This window comes from Bidens hawaiensis, unplaced genomic scaffold (genome assembly GCF_021521415.1).
Source record: "Bidens hawaiensis isolate Kalapana, Puna unplaced genomic scaffold, B.hawaiensis_p1.1 tig00017612_1, whole genome shotgun sequence".
Lineage (NCBI taxonomy): Eukaryota > Viridiplantae > Streptophyta > Magnoliopsida > Asterales > Asteraceae > Bidens > Bidens hawaiensis.
Window position 1 is genome coordinate 167,760 of NW_027492666.1, and position 25,173 is coordinate 192,932.

The window sequence follows — 25,173 nt, forward strand, 5'->3', positions numbered from 1 at the left end:
TGGTAAGTGGCGTCCATCTGGAGTTCCGGTGCAGCTTTACATTATCCCTTTCACCCAATCGATGCTGTAAGCCGGATGAGGTGTCAAAGTTTACCCTTGACTGCCAAATGCCTTGCTTCCGTTTTTTGTTCAATCGGGCGGTGAGGATGTTGTCCTCTCTCGTCCTCTGGGTGTAAAGGTTTGTGCTCTGCGGAAGGTCTCTACCCAGTTGCTTCTCCGTTTCCGCATAGCGTTTAGCTGCTGTCATGATGCCATCCCATGTGGATGGCATTCCATCTTTACCCGTTAGGGTGCGGATAAGCTCTGGGTCCTGCGCGCCCTGGATGAAGGCTGCGCGAACAAGATCCTCGCTGATATTGCCCAAACTTAACTTCTTTGAGTTGAAGCGAGTGATGAAGTTTGGTAGAGATTCATCTTCTTCCCGTATGCATTTGAGGATTGTCCATTGCTCCTCGGTATACTTTCGCTGCTGGCTGAAGTGTTGGCTAAACTTCTGCTGGAAGTCTGCCCAGTCGTAAATGTGGTTAACCGGTAAACGATCAAACCAAACCCTAGCAGCCCCCACCAGCGTCATTTGAAACATGTAACACCACGTGGGTTCCGTCCAGTTGCTGACGGTTGCCCCTGCTATGAACCTGTTCAAATGGTCGTCTGGGTCGGACATACCATCATAAGTGCCTATGTTGGGCATTTGTTTGGCACTTTTTGGGGCAATTGCTTCCGCAATGTCCCTTGCAAATTTGGACGTTCCCGCATTTGCAACGTTCGGTCTGTACGTTTTGGAGAAGTCTCGTGGACTTCCACCTGTGCTTTTTGGTTTGAAGGCTTGTCCAAAATGCCTTCTCGGTTGGGAATCCGTTTCCTTACGCTTCCCTTTTGCCCTATGGCGAGGGTTCGCGTCGGAGTCGGATTCCTCCGAGTCATTGTCCAAGTATTCTTCGAATTCGTCGGCCTGTTGGACGGAACGCAAGCGTTCGTCCAACTCAGCTTGGAATTCCTTTTGTCGTGCCTCCGCCCATGCCTTAACTTCCTCGAGAGTTTGGCGGGGGAGTCTTGTTCGTTTTTTAAACTGGGTATCGGTGAATCCCAGTGGGCGATTATTTACTGCACTTGCCCCAGCTTGGGTAACTGGGGTAGTGTTCGTAAAATTTACTTCACTTGCCCCGGCTTGGGTAACCGGGGTAGTGTTTGTAAAAACTGTGTTGCCGGTATTCCCTCCAGTAGCTGGGGTTGTGGTTACCGGAGTCTCTTTAACCATCTTTCTAGAAGTTTGAAAAAACTGGAGAAAAATGAAGTTCTAGCTTTATGCACGGATGGCGCCAATGAAGAAACACCAGTCGAACCCCGACCGATTACTGGTAACCTAGGGGTTGGAGAGCTGTTTCCCACGAGGGGTTAGACCCTTGGGAGATGGTTCTTCTGATAACCTGCAAAACAGACACCGTGAGCTCGTCACTGAGAAGGGGGGGGTTCCTCCTTGTGACCACCCTCCGGCGTGAGAATCAGACTAGATTGCTCTTTAAATATAAAAGTATATTAAGAGATTGCTAGAGCAGATATCAGGTATATATGATGATAATATGATAAGATGAGATGATCATACCATTTGGGGTATTTATAGCCGAAGGTAGGTTTCCAAGGGGTTTAGCCGGCCCAACACGCTACCAACTGTAACCTATGCACGTGCCCTGCCTGTGAGTGGTGGATAGGTAGCGGCTGACACAGAGCAGGCGTGTCGTGCACTCTTCCTCTTCTGCCAACAACAGGCTAGGCACGTGGTATGGCAGGAGTTGGTGGGTAGGCGGCGGCTATTGGTCACAGTGCTGTGGCGTGCTGTCTGCCATGCTGCTGTCAGTGAGCTGTCGCATTCTTGGTCAGATCTTTTGTCTGTACCTCGTCAGGTATCACACAAAAGATCCTCCATCATACGGACTGGCTCATTTAGGCGGGAGTTTTCCCCCTCCCGCCTTTGCTCATTCCTTCAGGTGACACTGGGGAGAGTTAAGTGCCTAGTGCGTGTAGCCATGCTGCGCGGGTGGCCTTCACTCATGGCTTGTATCCGAGGCTGCGGGAACAGGCGGAGTCCTTCACCATGGGAGGCATTTCCTGCGGGACCAGCTTGCATACTGCGCATAAGGACGTCACTTCTCTGAGCATGGTTGGTCCTGCGGATCCAGTTGGTCTCTGCGCAGACGTCCCTGTTTAAGGTGAGTCTTGCGGGTCCAACTGGGCTCTGCTGGGACCTACCTCTTCATCGAGTTTGCGTAATCAAGCTCGATTATGAATCGGTTTCAATGAATAAAATTATAACGTTGGATTTGTAATTTTTTCGGTTAGAACCAAATACTGAATCCGAAGTCAGTGACTCAGTTGCCGTTTTTAACCGGATAGACCGAATAACTTATTTTACTTTAACAAGTTTTTTACCAATATTTGTTATTGGATTGGGTTTACGTTTTGATTGTACTTAACAAAATGACACAACCTAAATAACCATCATTAATATTCGGTTTCCTTAGTTCGAGCAGATCAAAAACCCAGTTTGGTTTCGACTAAAAACCAACTATATAATTCGGTTCAGTTTGATTTTCGATAAATCAGTTGAAACCAAATAAGGAACACCCTTGTTTACATAAAATTTCCCGGTCAAGGATTCAATCCTACGAGCGTTCTTTTTTTTTCGAACGGTGACTTTCACAGTTAAGCTATCTCAATGCGCGAACACGTCGCGCCCCACCACCCCACTCAGGCCAACTATGTTGACATGATCGAGATCCACGCTGGCATCCGAGTTTGGCTTGGCGTTCCCGGTAAAACCCAGTTGGTTCACCCCACCCAAAGGGACGACAGGTTTTAATGCTCTGGTAAAATCCGGTCGGAATCAGGATTCGAACCCGAGGCATCCGGGTCATCCATCATGTTCCTGGCCATTGGGGCAAGCCCCTCTGATTCCTACGAGCATTCTTAATTATCACCTATTTTTGATTTTATATTAAATATAATAAATCTTTAAAGATTACATAACTTTTTACGTTTCAATATATACAAACTTTATACATGTTTAGTCATTTTTGAAAAATTATAAATTAATAATTAAGTAAAACAAAATGAAACATAAAAAAGGTTTTCTTAAAGAGCTCAACAGATCGAGTTCGTAGCCACATGTTTTATGAAACATAGAATATTGATGAATATCTATTATGACGTGTAGAGGTAGGGTACCAAAAAAGACCCAAATACCTTTAAGTATCACCCGCGGGCCACAGAGAATCCTCTTATAAACCACCCGCGGGGCACATGGACCACCCGCATATCACGAATGAGGAGGAACGTCCCCACAATACGCGTGGAAGCGTCTTGGCATCCTCAAAAGCCGTCCGAGGACGGGATATTTGTCCGCATAAGCATCCGGAAGACAATTCCAGCGGGACAACTGTCATCACTCAAATACTCTCTAGAAGAAGGTTCATGATTCTTACTTGGGGAATACGTGACTAAGCAGCCAATAAATAAATGACACCTGGCCAGTTTGTTATAACTGTGCACATGGCCAGGGTGCAATCCTTCCTATCATTAGGCGACGCGTGTCCAGGTTGTTATACCCATGCACATGGGACGTATAGCTCAACCTATCACAAGAAGCCACGCGTCCAGGCAGTTATCAGAGGTCTTCTAGAAGAGGACAGCTGGCCCAATCATCTTCCCACATCCTTCGGCTATAAATACCTTGTCAAACGGTATGAGGTATTCATTCACTCATCTACATTCTGACTACACTTAGTTTATTTACTTCAGTACTTTCTCTATTACGAACGATACTGATTCTCACGCCGGAGGGTGGTTACAGGAAGACCCCCTCTTGTCCTTCCTGTAACGAGACTCACAGTGTTTATTTTGCAGGTTCCGGTCATTGGACTTTGGGAAGTTATACTCATATCTTAGTTGTAATTATCGTACTTTACCCTGTTGACTCATTGGATCTAGGACCCATACCCGGGGAGTAGATCCGTGTTTCTTCATTGGCGCCATCCGTTTTTGGTGTTAGAACAGCAGTAATTTCAGTTGGTTTTTTGGTTCGTTTGATATGAGTAACCTCCCTGAAGGGCCGACGGGAACCCCTGCACCAGATTCACGTGTAACTAACACAGAAACACCTACGGGTCTCAGTATTTTTGCACGGATTACGACTCCAAGTGGCCGTACTCTTGAACGTGTCACAGCACCGGGGTCACAAATCACCAATGTAACACCTGGAGAATTTACTCTAGAAAATGTTATAGCACCGACCGGCCTCACTCCCACAGACATGAGACGTGCCTCAGCTCCGGAAGGTTCCAATTTGGGTAATTTCAAACAAATTGCAGAAGAGACCCGCCGGAAAACAACTCAGGCGACTCCGATAGGGCGAGATCCTAGCAACGTAACTCTAGACCTAGAGGAACGTTAACTCCTGAAGAGTGGCTCCATGCACAACAACAAAGTTTGGTGGCTGAGTATGAACGCAGAAAACGTAACGAAAGGTTTCACATTCGTACTTTGGATTATGAGGAATCCCCCCGGAGATCTCTTTCCCCTCCACCAACAGTGAGAGGAAGTCAGATCCGTTACAGTCAGCAGGAGGAGCCAGAATTTGGTGAGATACCAAGGTTACGCCCTCGTCCTCGTATAGATATGCGGATGCCACCCTACTTGGAGGAATTTGATAGCTATGATTCAACTTATCAACCGGGTGAATACAGTACATATACCGGAGATAGTGGGATGAGCTCCAGAGCAAGGAGTAGTCTTCCGCATGACGTAGTTCGCCACACCGAATACCACAGCAATGCCGAACGAGACTTCACTAAACCATACCGCCCCGCGGCTTTCGCGGAAAAGTCAAAATTCATAGCAAGTATTGCTACAGCACCCTTTCCTGTTAATGCTAAGATACCTACATCGGTAGGTAAGTACAATGGTATGACTGATCCAAGCGATCATCTCCAGAACTTTGTGACGGTAGGCGGTGTTAAAACCCATCCACGCTCCAGTATCAGGATTCGGAGGAGAAATAATGCATCCGCGAGGGGTAATTTCATTCCCAGTCACTTTAAGTGATGGAATTCATTCTAGGACGGAAGAGGTCGAATTTTTGGTTTTGCGGGCAACATCAAAGCATGACATTATTCTTGGGCGAGAAGCGATTGGTGACTTCAATGCTCACCCGTCCACAACACACGGAGCAGTAGGAGTCCCAACTCACACTTGCGTAGCAATAATTTATGTTAATCGACACTGCTTTGCAACAGAGAGCTCAAAACCTAGCAAGATTCCAAAACAAACTATGAGGACTGAACCAGAGAAATGGGCTTTGAAAAAAAATTTCGTGATCAAACTGTAACAATAGGACCTGCTATTTCCGAGATAGTACGGACTTTCTTGAAGCAGTTGTTGTCAAAGAATGTTGATGTTTTCCCATGGCAACCCGCGGATATGACCGGTGTCCCGAGGAGTATTGCGGAACACAAGTTAAGAGTAAACCCGTTTTTTACGCCAATTGTTCAGAAACAACGTAAGATGGGTCCGGAACAAACAAAAGCAATGAACGAGCAAGTACAATACCTCTTACAAGCTGGAATCATCCGCCCAATTCGTTATCAGACCTGGGTTGCCAATCCAGTTATTGTCCCCAAAAGCAATGGGTCATGGCGGATGTGCATCGATTTCAAAGATCTAAATAAAGCATGCCCCAAAGATTGTTATCCCTTACTCGAAATAGATCTCAAGGTTGATGCGGTGGCACCATTCAAATTCAAATGCTTCCTGGACGCTTACAAGGGCTACCATCAGATCCGCATGGCAGCAGGCAATGAGGACAAAACAGCATTTCGCACTGATCATGGCACCTTTTGCTACAAAATGATGCCTTTCGGATTAAAGAATGCGGGAGCCACATATCAACGATTAATGGACATAGCGTTCAAAGATCAAATTGGTCGAAATTTAGAAGTGTATATGGATGACCTCGTAATAAAAAGTGTTGAGGAAGATCAAATGTTGATAGATATCGAAGAAACTTTCGAAACTCTGAGGAGCATCAATATGAAGTTGAATCCGGCCAAGTGTTCATTTGGAATGGAAGAGGGAAAGTTTCTGGGGGTAATTGTCACGGATGCGGGCTTTAAAGCTAATCCAGATAAAGTTCAAGCTATAGCCTGCATGCCTTCTCCATCTTCCCTCAAAGAAGTTCAGACATTAAATGGTCGATTGGTTGATTTGAATCGTTTTTTGGCAAATCATGCAGCTAAGTCCCATCCTTTCATTTCAACCTTAAGAAATTGTCTCAAAAAAGCACAATTTAAGTGGACCGCAGAGGCCGAAAAATCTTTTTTGGAGGTTAAGAAATGTTTGATGGAACTTCCCACGTTAACAGCACCCCACGCGGGAGAACCTTTAACGTTATATCTGTCAGCTTCAGACATCGCCACTGGGGCCGTCCTTCTGACTGATCGCAAGAATGTTCAAACACCGATCTACTACGTCAGCAAAAAATTATCGGACCTAGAAACAAGATATTTCATGCTAGAAAAACTTGTTTTGGCACTAGTCTATGCTGCTCGACGCCTCCGCAGATACTTTCAGGGATACCCCATCAAGGTCTTGACTGGATACAAGCTCAAAAACGTTCTTAGCAAGCCTGAATTGTCCGGACGATTGGCCAAGTGGGCCATAGAGCTAGGTGAACACGCAATAGAATACAAACCTAGGCCAGCAATCAAAGGACATGTATTGGCGGACTTCATGACAAAGGTCCCGCATCACAAAGAAAAAGAATGTTTGATTGAGCAACAACCCCAAGCACCCCCGGAATCAGGACAGATTTGGTCCTTATTTACGGACGGAGCTTCAAGCGGTGAGGGATGTGGCGCAGGCCTCAGGCTAGTCAATCCCGAAGGCCATGAGTTTACGTATGCCATAAAGTTGGACTTCAAAAGTACCAACAATGAGGCAGCGTATGAAGCTTTCTTGGCAGGCTTGAGGATAGCGAAGAAGCTTAGGGTTAAGCATGTGGAAGCCCGAGTGGATTCCATGTTGATTGCGGGACAGATCAACGGCACATACGAAGCAAAAAACGATATCATGGCTTCATATATGTCACAGGCGAAAGATCTGATGCTCCAATTCTCTTCTTGCAAAGTCATTCATATAAAGAGAAGTGAGAACAGATCAGCGGATGCCCTCATTAAATTAGCCTCAACAAACTTCGAACACTTTGCCAAAGACATCCGCATCAAAATATTGGACCGCCCGTCTGTCCCGCAACATCAGGTCTTAGTGATCCAAACGAGAGTAGAATCCTGGATGACACTGATTACAGCATACTTTTCATCCGGAGCACTCCCGGAGGGAAAAACAGCAGCCCGGAAGATAAAGCACAAAGCCTTGAACTATCAAATACTTGACGGTGTCTTGTATCGACGTTCCTTCTTCGAACCACTACTGCGATGTGTGGATGCTGAGGACGCGAACTACCTAATCAGAGAGGTTCATCAAGGCATTTGTGGTCTTCACGCTGGTCCACGAATGGTCGTGGCAAAGTTAATGAACGCCGGATACTATTGGTCGGGGATGCAATTGGATGCTGTAAATGAAATCAGAAAGTGTGATTCTTGCCAACGGCATGCCTCTAACACGCTACGACCAAAGAACGAGTTAGTTCCAGTCACTTCAGCTTGGCCGTTCCAAAAATGGGCTATTGATATCATGGGACCTTTCCCTGAAGCCCCTGGACGGGTCAAATTTCTGATAGTAGCCATTGACTACTTCACAAAGTGGGTGGAGGCTAAACCGGTTGCTTCCATAACAGCAGCAAGTGTTAAGAAATTCCTGTGAGAATTCATCATATGCCGGTTCGGCCTCCCCCTAGAGCTCGTTAGTGATAACGGAACACAATTTTTCGCGGACAGTGGGTTACAAGAATGGTTAAAAGAATTACACATTTCTCAAACCTTTACCTCTATAGCTCACCCGCAAGTGAATGGTCAAGTTGAACGAACTAATCGGACCATCAAAGAAGGAATCAAGGCCAGATTAGGAACTAAAAGGACGGGTTGGGTGGAGACTTTGTCTTCCGCAGTAATGAAGCCTCGGGGCAAGAGCCTTCAGGCAAGTTGGCCCCGACCTGGTAAGGACCTTATAAAATTCAGGAAGTTCTATCTAAAGGCGCTTACAAACTCGAAAGGTTAGACGGGACAGAGATCCCGAGAACCTGGAATGGGGCCCAACTGAAAAAATGTTACATTTAGTTGGTTTTTCTTTTGGCCTGTGTGCCTAACTAGATGCTAAGAACCTTTGTAATTTTGTTTCCTGTAATTTGGCTTATGCCTTAGTTATGAAAAATTTTCATTTCAGTCATTGAAGACTTGTATTATCACATAATCCTTTATTCGCATACAAAGAAGATCCGCCGAAATCACTTATATTAAAAAAAATATATATAAACAAAGTGTGCCGGATACAATAAGAAGCCTTCTTTATTTATACAAAAAGGGATTACAAAGACATGGAGGAACTTAATTAAGAAGAAAAGAGAAAAATCTATCTAAGGCGCATCATCGTTTCTCCCACCTTCTTCTTCCTTTTCCCCGTCAAGATCTAGAAAAGTCTTCAGCTGCTGGATGTTGTCTTCCTTATCAGCAAGTTCGGATATTAGATCTGTCAAGGAGAATTTCAATGAATCAAAATTCTTTGACTTCTGTTTAAGGATGGCAGCAGTATCCTGACTAGCTAAGACATACTCTTCAGGAGGCTTGGAAGATGAACCAAATTTATAGCCTTCTTTAAAGCCTAGCTGGCGACCAGCCTGCTTCGAAGCTTTAAGGAGGATAGCAACACAATTCCCAAGCTCATCACTAGCCCGGACGTCAGCAATGACCTGTCAAAATTATCATACTTAAATAACTCTAAAAACACTTAGATTGTTTATAGCAAGTAAACAATACTTACCTTGGGAATAGCTTCTGCTAGTAGCCACCTCTGATCCGCCTTGGCCCGAACAAGCTCCATCTTATGACCAGCACACTCCAGAGCTTGATCACGGTTTTTGGCATTAAGATCAGAAAGACGCTGGTCTTTGGCCGCCGATTCAACTTGCAGAGCCTCAATCAACTTAGCTTGTTCAGCCATTGCTTTGGCCTGTTCTTCCAGTTGCCCCTGAAGGACAACCTTAGCCTCCTCGGCTGCGGAGCGGGCAACCTTCTCCGCTTCGAGAGCCTGGCGGACTTCTCGTGATTCATTCATCATTTTAAGGGTTTCCTCCTTAGCAGCAGAAGTAGAGGCCGCCAGCTCATCCCATTGTTCATTCACTGCTAACCAATCCCTGGTTATTTCATGGGTAGTGGAAAGAGAGTTCGCCAAATAATAAGAATGGGAGTTTAGCAACTCTTGGCGAACACTAAGGCAATGTCTCTCCCTTTCACCAGGCGGAAGACACTCCCCCAAGAAATCAAAACAGACGTCCACGTCACGGAATGTTGAATCCCGGCGTAAAGACCAGTTAGGTTGATGTGGGGTGGGGTCTTCCCCCCCAGGAGGAGGAGAAGTTGGGGAAGCATAAGGAAATGTGCTTACACCTCCTTGATCCCTGAAGTGGTGTACATTTTGAGAAGCCGACACCTTGGCGTGAACAGTGGTGTCGGCGTCATCCTTCTTCAATGGAGAATCGTCCGCCACAATAACCGGATCTTTAGCAGTATTAGGACGTGGTGGTGGCGGACGAACAAAAGACTCCTTCAAACCGGAGATACCTTCAGAGAAGTTATCCAGGTTCACTAAAAAACATTAGCAAATGAGTTAGACGCATTCCAATCCATAACAATTAATGAGAGAAAAGATTTAGCTTACCCAATGAAGGATCATCAGAGTCGAGTTGATCCAAACGGGCTTCCAAAGCGGCAGGGTTTGTCTTTTTAGATTTCTTCTTTTTTAAGACAATCTTGACTGGATTAGCCTTGCGCGTTCCAGCCGCTTTGGAGACGCCCGCCTCACTCGCTTGACGATCACCCTCAGCAGTGACGTCATCAGACGCAGGTCTCTTGCCTTACGCTTCAGCTGTAGCATCATCTTGATCCGCCGTTTGGCTAGACGCAGCCCTCTGGCGAGTGAGACCTGCAGATGAGTCCACAGCTCTATTAACATCAGTTGGATAAGCTTCCTCACAAAGCGATGACTCCTCGCTAGATGAGAAGAGCACAATCACTCCGCTGGAAGTAATAACAGTCATAGGTTTGGGATTCAAAACGCCCTCACCTTTTAGTACGATGTCTTGAATGTATTTCTCACCTTTGGCTTACATAGGCTCGGAAACCAAAGGTTCCGGATGAAACGCAGTGGGAAATACAAAGTTGAAACTGGTGCGCTCAATAAAGGCCGCATCCTTTTTATCGATAGAGCGGCACACCATCATTCCCCCTTCATGATCCAACAAAGTGCTGAAGGCGGAACCCTCACCTATATAAAGAATAAAAACAAGTCAGGCAGTGGATATTTATAATAAAGGAAAAACACATATATCATATGAAACTTACTCTTGTTGGTCATTTCGTAATACGGTTCCAACTTGGGAAATGGCCACAAACGGCTCATCTTGGCGCTTACCATCGCCCCTTCATGAATGGGGCGCAGGGGAGTTGGCATGGATGTCAGCGTTTTATACCACGCCTGGTCCTCATGAGCAATGGCGGGAACCACAGGCATAGGAGCGTCCGCCTTACGTTTGGTCATCTTGAAGGGAATGACGTCCTCATGAATCCAAAAAAATTTGGGCTTCCAGCCGTGAAGACTGCGGAGCCACTCTGTTCCGATGGTCCTCTTCTCGATGGAGGCAAAACTGTACCATCCATCGCGGAAGGTCATCTTATAAAAAACGGCAAACATGCCAACAGTCTGTTCTAGATTATGAGTTTGACAACAAAATTCGAAGTGTCGAACCCTCAGCATCCCAAAGGAATGGATCTGGGACAGATGAATACCATAGGTGGTCAGGATTGATTCGACAAACTTGGTCACCGGAATCCGGAAATTCCCTGTCGTAAAATGGTCCACGTAGACAGCCATTTTATTCGGAGGAGGGCTAGTGGCAATAGAACCACTAGCATGACGTTCTGGCTCCCACTCTGTCGCCAACCCATATACGTTAACAACGTCGTTATAATCTTCTTCTTTAAGACAGACGACGACTTCACTAATAGTGGGGGTATTTTTCTTCTCTTTCACCATTGTCACAGAAGAAAGGTGAAGAAATCTCAGAGAGAGGAAAAGATCTCAGAGAAAGTGAGAAAGTCTAGAGTGTTGGAGAGAAATTTGAAAGTGATAAAGATCAAATGGAAACTGCAAAGGCTATATTTATACCCATCGCAATTAATGTGATCCATAGAGCGACAGAAGAGAGAGAAACGGCGGACCGCTAGATGGTTGACACGTCGGGCGGGAAATTCAAGATAATGAAAACAGGCTGTCATAAGACGCCAGACACGTCTTCTCAGTTGTCCTCAAGAGATCTCTCTCTCCGCCACGTCATCATAGTTATCTATACGTTTAAACATTTAAAAAAAAAAAGGGCGGTAAATGTCAAAAATATCCTTTAGAGATATTTTCTCCAAACAGTTGAATGCCCACAAAATTCAAAAGAAATTTTCTCATTAATTACTCAACAGATAATTACAAAACGTGGAAGAAAAATTACAAGTGACAGAAATCTAAGAATATCCTAAGGGTTCGAGCTTGACGGATCCTCCGGAGCCTTCTGCGAAGTATCTTCTGAGGAGTCATCCTCGGATTCCTCTCCAAGGTAATTCTTCAAAAGTTGTACGCCGTCATATACAGAAGCAAATTCCGAAAGTGCATCTTGTAGAGGAAACACTAAAGTATCATGTTCTTTGACCCGGCCCGCACGATTTTGTTTAACGTTTACACCATATAGCGGATGGTCCAGAAATGAGCGGTTGCTTTGAGTATAACTCACCCCTTCATGGAAGCCCGCCACACGCCCAAGCTAAGATGAGGCAGCCATCACATTGGCAAAGCTATCGTTCAGCTCCTTACTTCCTTTAATATGGCGGACGACCTGTTGAGACAAAAAACATAAGTTCCTAATATCAAAAGAATAAGAGTGAAATAGTAAACGATAAAGATTAACTTACAGCATCAACGCCCCGAGTAAGGAACCACTGGCGGTCCTGCTCCGCGCGTTCGGCTCGCGCTTGGAACTCCCTCGATTCCGCGATAGCCTCCTCATGAGCTTGAAGTAGAGAGTCATAGGCACCTCGAATCTCAGTAGAACTCTGATCCTTAAGTTTGGCATGCTCTTTTTGCAACTTTAGCTCCTCCTTAAGCTCATGAATTCGGACATCCTGAAGAGCAACTTGATTCTCTAACAAGGAGTTGGTCTCCTGGGCACGGGCTAAATCATCTTTATCCTTCTGAGCTTTGGCCCGATCTGCCTCACGAATGGAATTTTGCCTTTCACAGGCTTCTTTCCATCGTCGAGCAGCGTCCACGTTACGGTCCTTCTCACTCTTGAGGGCGTTCTCCGCGTCGGCTTGTTTCCATCTAGCAATCTGGGCAGCAATACAATGCCCCTCGGCCTCTTTTTTGGCAGCCTCAGTGGCCCGCCGAGCCTCTGCCACTTTCCCTCCAAGAGTACGCCATTCACTTAAGACCTCCTGGCTACCGGCCAAAGCATTAGCTAGATGATAAGCTACGTTTGTGTGAAGGTCATGGCGGGAAAGATCACGTTGAACTGCCATCTCAGCGGGTGGCGTACAAAATCCATACAAGTTCTGGGATGGGAGAACCATGACCCGTTAGTAATCCCCCATGGGGGGACGAATAATTCATGTGTGTCACCAAGGCTCGTATCCCCATAGTAACGAGAACCCGAGGGTTTAAGGCGAGCTGGGGTTGAAAAAATTTGTTGAGGAAGAGGCTGAGGAGGAGACTCCTCAGTCCTGTAACCTTCTTTATTAACAGCAGGATTGTCCTGCTGACCACCAGTACCACCCCCAGCCTCAAAAAGGTAATTAAAACGATCATCAGTGTCAGACTGGACGTTAGTACCCTCTATAGTGGCAGTATCAATCGGAGGGGTAGGCACTCTCTCCTCTACCAAAGGTGAGGATGGTTGGTCCTCCGCGTTAACATTGCTAGGAGGAGTTGGAGACTTATCCTCCACATTCTTCTCTGGAGAAGGTTGTTTTTCAGTTTGAGGAGTTGGTGTTGGCAACTTCTCAGAGATATCTTCACTAAAGATCAGTGGGTCTACAAAAACAAAAGCTATTTTTAGATACACATTTATATGAAGTATAACACTTGAAAGGATTGATATATACCTTCCACCGTGTCAATACGATCGGCAAGACTATATTGTGGCTTCTTAGGACGATGGGTTTTTCGCTTCTTCTTTGAAGATCCCGCCTCAGCATCCGCAGTCTTGCCACCCGCTTGTCCTGCTTGGAAAGCCATAAAAGCTCTCTTTTTCTCCAATTCTGCCAACAAACGAGAGACAGATGAAGGTTCAGACGTATCGTCATCAGATTCTCCCTCTCTTTGGGAGATCGAGAAATCAGAACTATCGCCGTCATCATCACTCAACAATAAAGTGACGACCGTTCCGTCGGAAGTAATAGCAAAAAGCGGATGATGGTTCAAAACATACGCACCTGTTTCAAAGGTGGCATTCGAGACAGTCGGCTCAGCCCGCACCTTCTTTGGAAAAAGAAAGCGGGACTTGGTTTTCTCGAGAATAGGCGTGCCACTGGCACCCCGAATGCCATGTCAGACACACCCCCTGTCCTCAAAAAGGCCATCGAACATCGAACCACGACCTGAGGAAACAAAAATTTTTTATATAGAATGCATTGCAAAAAAAAAACAGTAAGAATAACTTACGTTCATATAAGTCAACAAAAATGGGCTCCATAAATTCTGAGGCCCATAAGCGACTCGTGCCTGCCCACACCAGGGCTTCTTCTGGCAGTGCTCGCATTGGTGATGGTTCCATCGTAAGTACACGATACCATTCTTGACCTTCATGATTAGCAGTGACAAGGTCCGGAAGAGCAGAATTCACCGGACGGCGAACCATGTTTAACGGAACCACATCCTCAGGAATCCAAAAGAACTTATTCCGCCAATCTTTGGATACCTTTTCAACCTCATATCCGATGCTTAGGTCAGAAAACCCCTGACACGTGTACCAACCATCACGAATGGCAAGATGGTAAAAAACTAGAAATCGATCAATATGTGGCACCATGTCACGTGCTATGCATACGAATTCATAATGACGAATTCGCATCATAGCACGAGGATGCAATTGAGATAAATGGATTCCGTAGGCAGTTAACACCTTCTGAAGGAATCTCGTTATGGGTAAACGGAAGTTCCCATGAACGAAATAATCAGCGTACAAAGCCATTTTCCCAGGTGGTGGGAAACTAGCTATAGAACCGATAGACAGAAACTCTAGTTCCCACTCAGGGGGAATACCATACGTCTCTAGTAACTTTTCATATTCTGAGTAGTCCCATGCAATCTCTATCTCATCAACTTCAGTTTGAACATTCGACATTTTAGGAAGATTTGAGAAAGACATACAAGAAAGAATTCGATGCTCTATCAGAGAGAAAGCAAGAAGATAATCAGAGAAAACGAGCCATAAAACTTCTAAAGAAAGGAGTCTCTCCTTATTTATACCCATCGCAATTAATGCGATGGGATATGAACAGTAGAGAGAGAAAAATATCACCCAACCAGTGACTGCCACGTCACGCGGGAAATTCGAAAAAGAGAAAAAGTTGCACAGTCGGGTACAGTGACAGCCGTAAAAAACGTCCCATCACCTGTTCACGCGCCTGCGAGTGGTCAACTTGTCCTTTTTCATGATTATCCATACCATCAGAAGATATTTTCTATCTAATTTCTGAACAATAAAAATTCCCAAAACGCATTAAGTCCATAATTTCACCCGCATAAAGATTTCACACGGAATAAAACACTGGACTGGGGGGACTTGTAGAGGTAGGATACCAAAAAGACCCAAATACCTTTAAGTACCACCCGCGGGCCACGAAGAATCCTCTTATAAACCACCCGTGGGGCACATGGACCACCCGCATATCACGAATAAGGAGGAACGTCCCCACAATACGCGTGGAAGCGTCTTGGCATCCTCAAAAGTCGTCCGTAGGACGGGATATTTGTCCGCATAAGCATCCGGAAGACAATTCCAGCGGGACAACTGTCATCACTCAAATACTCTCTAGAAGAAGGTTCATGATTCTTACTTGGGGAATACGTGACTGAGCAGCCAATAAATAAAGGACACCTGGCCAGTTTGTTATAACTGTGCACATGGCCAGGGTGCAATCCTTCCTATCATTAGGCGACGCGTGTCCAGGTTGTTATACCCATGCACATGGGACGTATAGCTCAACCTATCACAAGAAGACACGCGTCCAGGCAGTTATCAGAGGTCTTCTAGAAGATGACAGCTGGCCCAATCATCTTCCCACTTCCTTCGGCTATAAATACCTTGTCAAACGGTATGAGGTATTCATTCACTAATCTACATTCTGACTACACTTAGTTTATTTACTTCAGTACTTTCTCTATTACGAACGATACTGATTCTCACGCCAGAGGGTGGTTACAGGAAAACCCCCCCTCTTGTCCTTCCTGTAACGAGACTCACGGTGTTTGTTTTGCAGGCTCCGGTCATTGGACTTTGGGAAGTTATACTCATATCTTAGTTGTAATTATCGTACTTTACCCTGTTGACTCATTGGATCCAGGACCCATACCCGGGGAGTGGATCCGTGTTTCTTCATGACGGGTCTTAAAAATGAATCTGATATGTTTATATTCATTATTCAATGAGTGTCAAGTGATGACATTTTGGACTTCATCAAACATTCGAACTTATATAATTTTATACTCATGAATCTATAGAAATAGATAAGATGTTGAAATATTATTGCATTTTGATAATTGTGTGGTATTAATAAAAAAAAAGTGAAAAACGTTATGTCACTTCATTACACATAGCCATGAGGGTTTTCACTAACTTTATCTTAAAAAACGTGTAATGGTTTAAGTAACAACAAAATTATTAATTAATCCTTTTTTTTAATAAAAAAGATGAGTGAGTTAAATTTGATTGTGCCTACACACGTAAACTCTTTCTCTGTTAATGCACTCATCTATGGACGTTAAGGATGTTCCTATAAAGTACCATGAAAATAAAAGGGCTAACTAAATCACATTGGTAACTGTCACTCTATCAGTTTCATGAAAAAATAAATAAATAATCCATGGGAGGACTCTTGCTATAAGCGCGTTCGCATCAAACGCATTACCACGCCATCATCGCATTATAATCTATAAAAGCATTAGTTTAGTTTTAGTGAGAGTGGTGTGATTTTATAAATGTCTATCAAGCATATATAAATTTTATAGGTCATATACTTATATATTAAAATCCTTACTCATGAATTTAAATAAATAATTAGATTTCGACATATGATTGTATTTTGATAACATATTGAAAGTAGAGGGTTACGTTCTACAGTTTTATCACGTTCCGTTACCATTTAAATATATATTTTCCCGCCTGAACGGGCAAATACCGGTGGCGGTGGCAGCACGGTGGTTTACGGCGATGGATCGTAGATTTTGGCCGGCGTGTATCCATCGGCGTCTTAATACCTGGTGATAAGACAGTGTATAACTCTATTTAAAACTGATTTATATTCACGTTAAACATGATCTCGCATATTCATTTTTGAGTTGCTAGGTAAATGCTTGTTGAGTTTTAATAATTTGACAATTAGGTTAGGGTAAAGTTAGGTTTAGAAACGAAGTTCAGTATCCGACTGTGTGCCGATCTCATCGGTGACTCGGTGTGTGTGAGTTTTCGATTTTGACATTTTGAATATTAGGAATTAGGGTTAGTAGTAACATGATTATGATAATGATGTTAATTAGAATGAAACTGGTGTTGCAGCGCGAGTATTAAGCGAAATATTCAGCCAATGGGGGATTGCAGAAAGTACAGTAGCGAGGATGAGGTGGAACCTAAGCGGAGATCCATGTACTGGCGCTGCGGTGGACTCTACTACCTTCGATTCGCAGGCGTACAATCCCGGCATCAAATGTGATTGTAGTTTCCCCAATTCTACTTGCCACATCACTCGACTGTAAGTCTTTTACCACTTAACTGTGTGTTACTTGTATGTATTCTGCATTATTATTATTTTTTTTGACAATTTTTGCTTTAACAGGAGAGTTTATTCGATGGACGTGACGGGGCCAATCCCCGAAGGACTCTGGACCTTGGTTTACCTTACCAATTTGTATGTATTCTGCTATGAATTTCTTAAGTGTTATGTTTGGTTTTCTAGATTTGGTACTTTTATTGTACACTTATAACTACTATTTATTCCATACTTTTAGAGATACATCTCTTGGAAACAAGTGATTTTCTTTGATTGATTTAAATTTATTTACCAAACTAATGTGTAATTAGATCAAGAAAGCCATTGATGAAACTGGCATGTTCTAACATTATTGTGCTTATGGATGTGTATGGATATAGTTTGCTTTTTAAAATAACTAAGATTGAGTTAGTTGTTTTGCCATCAGAATTATTGTTCTGTACTTCTGTTGCAAACCAACCATTATACGTTACCAAGTGCGAACAGCATGCCAAAAGTGAGCGAATGCAGATGTTTTTGTATTTTTTTTTCTTTTGAATGAAACTACAAGTATAATACTTGGTTTATTTTGTTTTTACTTTTTGTCTGTCAGCAAATTCCATGTTTAGTTGTAACGAATACAACTAACATGGTATTATTAACTACTTTCAGTAGTTTTTGAAACTTACTACCTACAACTGGCTATGTGTGTGTGTGTGTTTTGTTATGCTTGTATTGTGCTAATAATCAAGTATTTGCTACAGAGATTTGGGGCAGAACTATTTGACAGGTTCCTTGTCACCTTCAATCGGCAATTTAACTCGGATGCAGTGGATGTAAGCCTTTTTCTTTTTTATACTTTTAACCTCAACATCTTTTAGAATAAAGCTGAGATTTGTGACAATGATTTTTAATTTATCCTTAGGACTATGGGCATCAATGCTTTATCTGGGGAGCTTCCACCAGAGATAGGACAGCTTTCTGACCTCAGATTGCTGTATATTTTTTCTCCTTGTTTACCTATCATCAAGCACACATTATTTTGTTTGATTCTTTTATGAATAAAATATTAAATTTTATGTTGCAGGGGAATTGGCACAAACAATTTCAATGGTTCCCTGCCATCTGAACTTGGAAATTTGCGAAGATTAGAACAGCTGTAAGAGCATACATGATTATTATCTTTAAATTTTTTCTCTAAATAAGTTGGATTGCAGAATGTCATTGAACAAATCTTATATCATCTACATATATGCTCATTTTTTCAGTTACATTGATAGCTCTGGACTTAGCGGTGAAATACCCTCTACATTTGCTAGGTTACAGAACCTGGTTACAGTGTAAGATCACTTTTATTCATGATGTTTCAAAGTAGTTCTACATTCTGTTCCATGTAAACTGTAACACTTTCTTTTTTAAGATGCTGGATTGTGAGATGCATTAATGTAACAAGTTCCTAGTTGTTGAAGGGACTACATTTTAAGTTAGTCTTGTAATTAAATTGGAGGGAGAACCCTCAATTTTTATACAGGAAAGAAACCAGAAACCTTAGAGAAACCTAACTCAGGCCGGTGGGCTAAATACAAACTAACCCTAATTATGCAATACTAATAAATTAATATCTATATATAACACTAGCTTTGTATCGTCGTCATTACGAGTGAATTTGTTGTAGATTTCTTTGTTTTGTTTTGTCCTGTATTGAAGGGCATATAAGATATTTAGCAAGTAGTAATCATTTGCACTAGGCACCAAGTCAAAAGTTGCAATTTTCATAAATTGGAAGAAGCGCTATTTGTTCAGATGGGCTTCTGATAATGCATTCACTGGGAGAATACCTGACTTTATAGGGAATTGGACATTGTTACAATCTTTGTAAGTTAGCTTCTATGTCATATTCAAGGTGTTATATATGAGATGAAACTTTATAATTATTTACATGCTTTATGTTCATACAGGAGGTTTGAGGGGAACTCTGTTGAAGGTTCAATACCACCCACATTTTCTAATCTGACCTCATTGCAGGACTTGTAAGTTTCTTTTTACCTTTTAAAGAATCCATTATTATACTTTGCAAGCTGTTTGATCTTGTAATTTAAACTCTCTAAAATCACCTGCTCTCTGGTATCATGAATGTTGCAGGAGGATAAGTGGTTTATCTAATGGAACTTTGAATTTTATCAGGGATTTGAAGTCCCTCACTGTTCTGTGAGCATATATTTAATCTTTCTCAAGGTTACCCATGTTATTATTGTGATAACAAAAATATAATTAGACACATTTCCTGCAGAGTTTTGAGGAATAGCAGAATTTCTGGCCCTATTCCATCTGACATTGGAGATTACCAAAATTTGACATGACTGTGAGTAATTTGCATTGATATTGAAGTTATAAATATATAAGCTGTTCAAGGAAAGCTCTCAGACGTACCTGTTTGGTCTTACTGCATCTTTTAACTTTGGGTGTATACTTCTCAGGGATTTGAGTTTCAACAATTTGAACGGACAGATTCCAAGAGGATTGTTCAACTTGAGCCAACTCTCTTTCTTGTAATACACATTCTCTTTCCATGATAAACAATATATTTCATGCAATTAAGGCAATAAGTATCAACGTTGGAAACTTGGAATTTAATAATTGGGATAAATAATGACATTTAAATCTTATTTGGATGTCATCATACTCAGGATTCTTGGAAACAATAGCTTAAATGGTACCCTTCCTGATGTAAAGAGCTCAAGTCTCGGGAATATGTAAGTGAAATGCATGGCCAATTTGGAGTTTATATATAAGTATGTGTATATGTATGAGTGACAGCCTCTCTATCCTTATGGGGTAGAGGTAAGGCTGTCTACATCTTACCCTCCTCAGACCCTACTATAGCTTTGCTATTGGTGGGATATACTGAGTACGATGATGATGATGATGATGATGATATGTATGAGTGTGTGTCATGTGTGTGTGTGTAACTTTACAATTTTCTTCATGCAGAGATGTATCATACAATGAACTATCCGGAACACTTCCGTCTTGGGTCAACGAGGCAAACTTACAACTGTAAGTGCATGATGTAGAGTATTACATTATTATTATTGTTATTGTTATTGTTATTGTTATTGTTATTGTTATTGCAAAAGCGGTAGTTTGTGACTGATTTTGAAATTAGTTTTTACTTTGTAAGCATAATAGGTATTGGAACTAATGTCATATCTCTAATGTGTGCAATTTGCAGTAACTTAGTAGTGAACAACTTCACTTTAGGAAATTCTGGAAACACTAGTTTGCCTTCAGGTACAGAGTGTCTCCAAAGGAATTTCCCTTGTAATCGTGGGACCCCAAGATGTAAGCAAAAACATAAGTTTCTAGTTTGTTTTTTTTTTTTGTTTTTGTTGAACGCCAACAGCCAACTCACACACCCCCTTAACTTTTGGTTTTTACAGATAGTGACTTTGGAATCAATAATGGTGGTCCTCCAATCACATCGTCTAACAACCTACTATATGCGGAAGAAACAGAAACGCTTGGACCAGCAACATATTATGTGAATTCTGAAAGGAGGTGGGGAGTCAGCAATGTTGGTCAGAGGGACCGCCTGAAATATATAGTTTCCTCTTCAAGCCAATTCACAGGCACTTTAGATTCAGAACTTTTCCAAACAGCACGACTCTCTGCTGGATCGTTAAGATATTATGGTTTAGGATTGGAAAATGGTAACTACACAGTGACCCTCCAGTTTGCAGAACTAGAGATAGAAAATGGGCGCACTTGGAGAAGTACTGGAAGACGTGTCTTTGACATTTATTTGCAGGTTTGCGTTAAACATACATTTGTGAAGTTTGTACGTTGACCTCAAAAGTCAAAGTCAAACAGTACCCCCTTTTCGTAACACATGGAATTTGCTATTTTCAAAAGTCATTTACTAATGAATAGGTCAATTTAGGTTATTGCATTCAAACGGATCAAAAACTTGCTAATAGGGAACTGATAAAACAGGTTGAAAGTCTTCCAAAATCAATTCTTAGTTCATACAACCTTCTAACTTATTAAAGCATATAAAAAAATGGAATTAATTACATAGTTAGTCCTTGTGGTTTTCCCATATTACGGTTTTGGTCCTTAAGTTTGAGAAATTACAAGTTTAGAGCGTTAGTTTATATTCTGTATTTAAATGGGTCCCACCTTTACTTATATTTTTTAATATTCTAAGGGGCATTTTAGTCATTTTTAAAAATTGACATAAAAGTTAACCTCTATCCATTTTAGGGACCTAGTTTGATTTCTCAAAGTTAGTGACTAAACGTGTGGTTTCTCAAAGTTAGTGACTAAAAAAGAAATATGAGCAAACCACAGCGACTATCTGTGTAATTTTAATTAAAAACTGCGGGGTCAAACTGGATCGGCCTAGCCTGTTTTGACCCATACTAAGAGTGTCCCATTTCAACTTGTTTCTCAACCTGCCACCTTTAGTTAAGTATATAGTTATTGCTTTGCCTAATTTCTAACATTAGTTTCTCAAATCATGATTTTTTTGGGGAAACCGCGTGTTTCAAGATTTTGATATAAAAAGGGCAGCAGGAGGGGCCTCCTCTAGTCCTGTTACAAGGCAAGCAACGGTTCAGGTTTCAGATAACTACCTTGATATTCATTTATTCTGGGCTGGAAAGGGGACTTGCTGTGTACCTGAACAAGGGACTTTTGGACCTCTTATTTCAGCAATTAGTGCTACCCCAAGTACTAAACTTCTCTCTTAAACTTCAAGTTCTTGATACTTGACAACTACTAATCTTTACTTCACTTATTTTTGTACAGACTTCATCCCCACTGTGAGAAATACCGCACCCTCCACAAATAAGAAGAATAATACCGGTTTGATTGTGGGGATTGTGGTTCCTATTGTAATTATAGGCTTTCTATCCTTATTAGCATTATATATTATTCGTCAGCGGAGGAAAAAACAGGACGCATCTGATAATTATGAAGGTATATACATAAAAAGTGTTTTTCATTTGCATAAAACCTAACGTTAATCATTTAATTTTAAAATTTTGATTATTGTTGAAATAGTGTTAGGGTTTGATATGTGATAACTGTGATAGATGAGTGAAAATCGGTTAATAGGGATAAGATGGAAGAACGATTGTATTAACGAACACGTAAAGGTTACAAGTTCCGGGCCTAGCCCTATCTCACTGCATAAGCAGGAACCATGGCAATGCCATATTCAACATAAACATACTCCCCTCTCCCTATTAACTATCAATACCTATTTATAGAGATATAAGTTGCACTTGATCCCCTCCTAAAATAGACAAACGACATTTAGACTAGAAACTAGATACGATTCCTATCAAATAGTATGATGATTATAATCTCATTTGGCACATTAATTGTTTACAGAGTTTTTGGGAATTGACACCAAACCATATACCTTTACATATGGAGAATTGAGAGATGCAACCGATGATTTTAGTCTTGCAAATAAGCTTGGTGAAGGAGGTTTTGGACCTGTTTACAAGGTAGTTTATTTTTGCTTCTTAAACTCCAACCATGGTTAGGTGCTTATAATAATAATCTTTTCATGGTAAACAGGGAACACTTGATGACGGGCGAGTAATAGCTGTTAAACAACTGTCTGTAGCCTCTCACCAGGGCAAGAGTCAGTTCATTGCTGAAATAGCAACAATATCCGCTGTCCAACACCGCAACCTTGTTAAATTATACGGATGCTGTATTGAAGGAGACAGACGACTTCTTGTTTATGAGTATCTTGAGAACAAGAGTCTTGATCAAGCATTATTCGGTAAGAATGATCACCTTACATTCATCACAACTAATTGTAGACAATAAAACTATAATGTTACATTTGGTGTCTATAATGTAGGAAAGACCAGGCTATCTCTTAATTGGGCCACACGATTTGACATATGCCTCGGGATAGCACGCGGTCTTGCATATCTGCATGAGGAATCTCGAATACGGGTTGTACACCGAGACGTTAAAGCTAGCAATGTTTTACTTGATGCTGAACTCAACCCTAAGATCTCAGACTTTGGTTTGGCCAAACTTTATGATGACAAGAAAACACACATGAGCACTCGTGTTGCAGGCACAATGTAAGATTTTATATAACATATGTGATATGTGTGAACCCTTGGGTGGGCAAAAGTAAAATTGCACTAATTTTGACGTTATTTTACTAATCACGTGAAAATAACGTTAAAAGTGGCGGAAGGTTAATCAGGCATCATGTGGTGGCGTTGATAGCCGAAAGACAAGGGCACATGCACCAATCAGCCGGTGTCCCGATGATTGAGTGTTATGTGTCTTATGTCCAAGGCTTGATTCAAAACTACTATCGAGCCGGGGGTCTCACCGGAAGCAGCCTCTCTATCCCTATGGGATAGAGGTAAGGCTGTCTACATCTTACCCTCCTCAGACCCTACCATAGCATTGCTATTGGTGGGATATACTGAGTACGATGATGATGATGATGATGATGATGATATGTGTGCATATATATGTATTTGTGTTTGATTTGTATTTGTTTGTGCTTTGTAGAGGATATTTGGCACCAGAGTATGCAATGCGCGGACACCTTACAGAAAAAGCTGATGTGTTTGGATTTGGAGTAGTAGCTCTAGAGATTATAAGTGGAAGGCCTAATTCTGATTCATCTTTGGAAGATGAGAAAATATATCTTCTTGAATGGGTGGGTATCTTTCATTTTCTTAATCATTCCTTAAAAAATATTTATTTAGTTGTAAATTATTTATATTAATAATTCTATCTGGTTGGTTTCTTTGGTGCGGTTTTTACTTTAGGCATGGAACCTACATGAAGCTAATAATGAACTTGAGTTGGTAGATGAAGAACTGTCTGAATTTGATGAGAATGAAATAAAAAGAGTGATGCGAATCGCTCTTTTGTGTACCCAAACCTCACCAATGCAAAGACCTACAATGTCGCGAGTGGTGGCAATGCTTTCTGGAGATATAGAAGCGGGTGGTGTGATTACTCGGCCCGAGTATTTGAGTGGTTTTAACTTTAAAGACGCAACTACTTTCAAAAGTGTTGTTCCAAGTTCGGGTACCGATTCTATGCCGAGCACAAGTCACTCCATTGTTTCACCAACCACACCTGATAATGTTTCGAGACCCATGCTTAATAATTTTATTGGAGAAGGTAGGTGATGATGGTGTTGGCGACGGCTTAGTTGTGGATAATCTTTCGTGTCTTGTGTTTTTTCGTTCGAGTAAATAATTAGACATACTGGTTGAGATGTTTATATTTCTCTTGATTTAGATTGTCATTTGTTAATTTTGAGAGTGGTGACTGGTGAGTGAAGATGTGATTGTAAAGAAATAAAGAGTACAGGAACAAATTTTGGGATTAGAATTGCTAAAAGTTGAATTTTCGTTATTGGTTGTCATGATATTGTGGTAGTAGAATAAGGTTGTTCACTAGCCGAGCCGAACCGAGTGCAGCCTTGCTCATACTTGGGTTGGTTTGAAAGCGAGCCGAACCTAGCGGATTGAATTTAAAGAAACGAGCGACATTTTCATGCTTGGACTTGGTTTTGCTTGATTTCGTACAAAGTTTTCAATTTAAATTTTTCTAAAACTCCATAACATCACTAATTCAAGATTCTCAACTCTAAATGTATAAACTTTTAACTCTAAAATGACTAAACTTAAAGTTAACAAGCAAACATATATAAAACGAGCGGTTATGGTTTAAATTTGAACTTTAAATTTTAAAAACTGTGAAAAATAGTATATTTTTATTATACATAAAAAATATATATAAAAATAAGTAAAAAACAATTCGAGCAAAACGAACCGAACCGAGCGAGACTTTGCTCGTGTTTGGCTTGCTTTCAAACCGAACAACTCATTTCCAAACCGAGCTGAAATCGAACGAGCATTTTTTGAGCAATTTTCGA

General features: G+C 41.8%; 1 pseudogene across 1 annotated transcript in view; it reads left to right on the plus strand.

The window, feature by feature from the left end:
* The window catches only part of LOC143554348 (putative LRR receptor-like serine/threonine-protein kinase At1g56130), a 31,883-nt pseudogene extending 7,233 nt beyond the window's left edge, over window positions 1–24,650 (plus strand). Inside the window, exons 2-23 of the transcript XR_013138998.1 lie at window positions 17,042–17,234; window positions 17,319–17,390; window positions 17,996–18,067; window positions 18,157–18,228; window positions 18,319–18,390; window positions 18,500–18,571; window positions 19,035–19,106; window positions 19,190–19,261; window positions 19,374–19,439; window positions 19,522–19,593; window positions 19,709–19,780; window positions 19,919–19,984; window positions 20,223–20,288; window positions 20,464–20,573; window positions 20,672–21,039; window positions 21,740–21,962; window positions 22,041–22,211; window positions 22,629–22,747; window positions 22,821–23,031; window positions 23,113–23,344; window positions 23,790–23,940; window positions 24,053–24,650. The product of XR_013138998.1 is annotated as a putative LRR receptor-like serine/threonine-protein kinase At1g56130 (transcript). The remainder of the gene's footprint in view (window positions 1–17,041; window positions 17,235–17,318; window positions 17,391–17,995; window positions 18,068–18,156; window positions 18,229–18,318; window positions 18,391–18,499; window positions 18,572–19,034; window positions 19,107–19,189; window positions 19,262–19,373; window positions 19,440–19,521; window positions 19,594–19,708; window positions 19,781–19,918; window positions 19,985–20,222; window positions 20,289–20,463; window positions 20,574–20,671; window positions 21,040–21,739; window positions 21,963–22,040; window positions 22,212–22,628; window positions 22,748–22,820; window positions 23,032–23,112; window positions 23,345–23,789; window positions 23,941–24,052) is intronic.
* The last annotated feature ends 523 nt before the right edge of the window (window positions 24,651–25,173 follow it).